This window comes from Rhinopithecus bieti, unplaced genomic scaffold, assembly GCF_001698545.2.
Source record: "Rhinopithecus bieti isolate Rb0 unplaced genomic scaffold, ASM169854v2 scaffold_12138, whole genome shotgun sequence".
NCBI lineage: Eukaryota > Metazoa > Chordata > Mammalia > Primates > Cercopithecidae > Rhinopithecus > Rhinopithecus bieti.
Window position 1 is genome coordinate 593,212 of NW_016807121.1, and position 4,392 is coordinate 597,603.

The window sequence follows — 4,392 nt, forward strand, 5'->3', positions numbered from 1 at the left end:
GGGGGGGCTCGCGGGGGCGCCTCTTGCCCTGGCTGCGCAGCGGCCTCCTCCGAGAGGCTGGCGCCGGGGCAGTGCCCGGCCTGTGCCCAGCCGCCGCGCAGGGCGCTCGGGGCAACTGGCCGAGCCCTCGAGGCCTCCCGCCTGACGGAGGCGCCCGGGAAGCGCCGCCCACTTCGGCCCCGCGCCCTTGCCGGCCTGCGAGGTATCCGCCAGCCCTCGCAGACAGAGGGGCGCCGGCCCCTGGTCCCCTAGACCTCCATTGAAGGTCAAAACTTTGCCCAGCTCAGCCTTGCTCGACCTGGGGCAGGGAGGCGCGGACCTCGGCAGAGGGAGCCCGAGGCTCTCCGTGCTCTTCGCGCCGGTGAGTTCCCGACCCGCGGCGCTGCCGGCGTTTCCCCAGCGCCCGCCAGGTTGACGGACAGTTTAGTACCAACTCAGACTCCCCCTCATGAAGTAGGTTTTAGGGAATGGGAAAGTCGAGGCCAGAGAGGTGAAGCCATTCGTCCAGAGCCACACAGCGAATGAGCGGCGGGGCTGTGCACCCTCCCCACGGGCTGCCCTCTTAGCAGCTAGCCACTACGCTGGGCAGCTTCGCCCGCTGATGGGAGTCTCCAGGTCTGCCAACAACTGCCTGGCTCTTGGTGGTATTCTTGATCCTGCTTTATTTTCTCCATAGCGGTTATCGCACTTATATGACATTCCTTATTTATTTGTTCATCCTTTATATCTCCTTCACCCCCACACCATTAAGATATCAGCTGCTTGCAGGCAGGGAGACTGCATTCATTTTTTTCATTCCACACCTATGTATTGGGTTTATGTGCAAAAGACAATGATTGGTGCTGGAGATACAAGCGTGATCAAGGCCTTACCATAATAGACTGTTTATGCCTGTCTCTGTGTGTAGTAGAAACTCTATAAATGTTTGTTCAACCAATTGTAGGGAAAGACAATGTCAGGCAACTGAAACATTTTTCAAGTGTTAAGCTCTTTTCTCTTACTTTTTATTCCTCCAAGAAAGACACAAAAGCATAAATCACGAGGTTTACGAAGGAAAAACATATTTAACACCAATTAATACCCAGGTGTTTCACCCTTTGCCGTGTGCTATGGATGGGGGTATAAAAGATGGGTAAGTTTGGGTTCCTAAAGGTAACCACCTACTACAGTTAAGATCGCATGCAAGAATCAATTAGGAAATTAAACATTTAAGAACTTTTTGCCATGGATATAAAAAGGTGGCTCACACGTGTAATCCCAGCACTTTGGGAGACCGAGGCAGGTGGGTCACCTGAGGTCAGGGGTTCGAGACCAGCCTGGCCAACGTGGCGAAACCCCATCTTTACTAAGAATACAAAAATTAGCTGGGCGTGGTGGCATGTGCCTGTAGTCCCAGCTACTAGAGAGGCTGAGGCAGGAGAATCACTTGAACCCAGGAGGCGGAGGTTGCAGTGAGTTGAGATCACGTCATGCACTCCAGCCTGGGCAACAGTGAGACTCCATCTCAAATAATAATAATAATAAGGTAGCATATTAGTAGAATAGGACAGTAAGGAGACAATATTAAGTATAAGCCACAAAGAACAGTGAACCGAAAAAATTTGAGAGGAAGGGGCTCTCAAATAAGGGGCTCTTAAGAACATAGTAGGTTCTTAATGCGAAGTTGTTGACTGAAGGAAAAATCTGTGTGTGATGTCATCAGAGAAGGCTTCCTGAAGGAGGTGACACACAAACCGTGGAAATGCTTGGGGTGGCAAGAGGAGAGGAGGCAGAAGAAGAGCTCAGCAGGCAGGGAGCAGGGTGAGCCTGGAATGTGGGGTGAGTGTTGTGTTTGGTATTCAAGATGAGGTTGGACATGGTGGGCTTTGATTATGGAGATAGGTGCTCAAATGCTAGTTAGGTGAATGATTACTTTTAATAGTGGAGTAATGGAGTTCTGGGAAGATTCTTTTGGCAGTTGAGGTTGTAATAAAAGGGGAGAGATTAGAGCAACCACAAGAATACCAAAAGCAGATCTATAATACTTCTACATTTACATTTACTTTAGAAGCTCTTACTTGTATTATTTTGATTAAACCTAAAAAGTCTTTTTGCCTTTAGAATGTTGGCTTGGAAGTAGATTCCAACTGGGAATGTTCATTTTGTGGCTCCCTTTTAAGACACCTACCTTTTAGATGTGCTGATGGAATTGTCTGCAGTCGATTTTTCGAGGAATGTAGGAAAGCACAGATCATAGCTGAGACTACTGTGTGGCCATATGTTAGCCAAATCAAAAGCGAAGCAGTTTTCATATCTCTCACTTGGGCGTTCTCTATTTGAATTATTATTTTCCTGGAAGATCACCCAGTGGCACCCAGTCTGTTCTCAGATTACCTGGCAGTTTCCGGGTGACTGAGGACTCAGCTTTCCTTGGGTCCTGCTGGTCTCCCAGGCATCCATTCAGGCTCTCCAGCTCCTCACAGTCATTCCTATAGGTTGAATTGGGTTTTCTCTAAGTCTCATGTAGTACTTGAATGGTATTGCATGGCATTTACTTGTTACTAGAATGAATCTTTATTTATTTATTTTTTTTTTGAGATGGAGTCTCTGTCACCAAGGCTGGAGTGCAATGGCTCCATCTCTGCTCACTGCAACCTCTGCCTCCCGGGTTCAAGCGATTCTCCTGCCTCAGCCTCTCAAGTAGCTGGGATTACAGGCGCCTGCCACTACACCTGGCTAATTTTTTTCTTTGTATTTTTAGTAGAAATGAGTATTCACCATGTTGGTCAGGCTGGTCTTGAACTCCCAACCTCAGGTGATCTGCCCGCCTGGGCCTCCCAAAGTGCTGGGATTACAGGTGTGAGCCACCACACCCGGCCGAATGAACCATTTTTTAAAAGGAAGCATTGTATTGTCATTGTTTATACACTTAACAGATATTTGTCGTGTCTCTGTTTTGCTGTTGTTTGGGAGTGTTAACATTTTATTACATTACAGGAATAAAGCAGGTTGTTGCATTTGGAGATTGTTACTTACTGTCTGTGTCCCCTCCTAGTTCATATGTTGAAGCCCTAACCCGCAGTGAGGCTGTATTTGAAGAGGAGGGCCTTGAGGGAAGTAATTAAGGTTAAATGAGGCCGTATGGGTGGGTCCCTGATCTGAAAGAAATAGTGTCCTGTTGGGAAGAGACATCAGAGAGCCTGCTGTCTCTTCATGCACAGGCACCAGGAAAGGCCATGTGAGGACACAACAAGAAGGCAGTCATCTGCAAGCCAGGAAGAGCATCCTCATCAGAAACTGAATTGGCTCCTGCCTTGATCTGGGACTTCAGCCTCCAGAACTTTGAGGAAGTATGTCTGTTGTTTCAGCTACCCAGTCTATGGTATTTTGTTGTGGCAGGCTGAACCAGCTAATACAGAGATTAGAACTAAGGAAAGTAGAGGAATTTTAAAAGAACCAAACTTTTATGTGTAGAAACTATTTGTAGTAAATTATAATATGGATCTTGAACTTTACAGGGTGCAAATATGGCTACAGCAATGGTGACGTTTAGTGAAAAACAATCAGGTGGGTTCTCAGTATATGAAGATTTCAGTGTTTATTACACAACTGTAGGTTTTTTAGGGGAGGAAAATTATAGTTTTTAAAAAGTGCATTCTATTAGTCTGCTCAGGCTGCCGTGGCAGAATTACAGTGTAGCTATACTGGGTGACTTACAGTGTAGAAATGTATTTTCTCACAGTTATGAAGGCTGGTTTCTGCTGAGGCCTCTCTCCTGGCTTGCGGACTGTCACCTTCTCACTGTGTCTTCAGCGGCCTTTTACTCTTTCTATGCGCACCCCTGGTCTCTTCCTCTTCTCATAAGGACACCAGTTCTATTGGATTAGGGTCCAACCCTTCTGACCTCATTTAACCTTAATTATTTCCTTAAAGGTCCTGTCTCCAAAAAGTTATATAGAGGGATAGGGCTTTGACATGTGAATTTGTGGGAAACACAATTCAGCCCATAAAATGCATGAACCACAATCATTCCTGTGTTATTGATATTGAAGAAGAGCTGTCAGGGAGTCAAAGACTTCTTTCAGTAACACTGTCCCCTAAACTTCTAAATTTCTGGTTAGCATAATTTTAAACCAAGAATGCTTTTAAGAAATATTGCTTTCGGCCAGGCGCGGTGGCTCAAGCCTGTAATCCCAGCACTTTGGGAGGCCGAGACGGGCGGATCACGAGGTCAGGAGATCGAGACCATCCTGGCTAATACGGTGAAACCCTGTCTCTACTTAAAATACAAAAAACTAGCCGGGCGACGAGGCGGGCGCCTGTAGTCCCAGCTACTCGGGAGGCTGAGGCAGGAGAATGGCGTAAACCCGGGAGGCGGAGCTTGCAGTGAGCTGAGATCCGGCTCCGCCTCAA

General features: G+C 47.3%; 1 long non-coding RNA gene across 3 annotated transcripts in view; it reads left to right on the top strand.

Annotated features, from left to right (window-relative positions):
- The first annotated feature begins 6 nt into the window (after nucleotides 1-6).
- The window catches only part of LOC108534781 (uncharacterized), a 20,493-nt gene continuing 16,107 nt past the window's right edge, over nucleotides 7-4,392 (top strand). The window contains exons 1-2 of one of the 3 annotated variants that reach the window (XR_001887027.1): nucleotides 7-361; nucleotides 3,201-3,329. This is a non-coding gene — a long non-coding RNA (uncharacterized LOC108534781). Of the gene's footprint in view, nucleotides 362-3,200; nucleotides 3,330-3,512; nucleotides 3,547-4,392 lie in introns of those variants that run through there. The other 2 variants (XR_001887026.1, XR_001887028.1) reach the window with 2 other exon arrangements.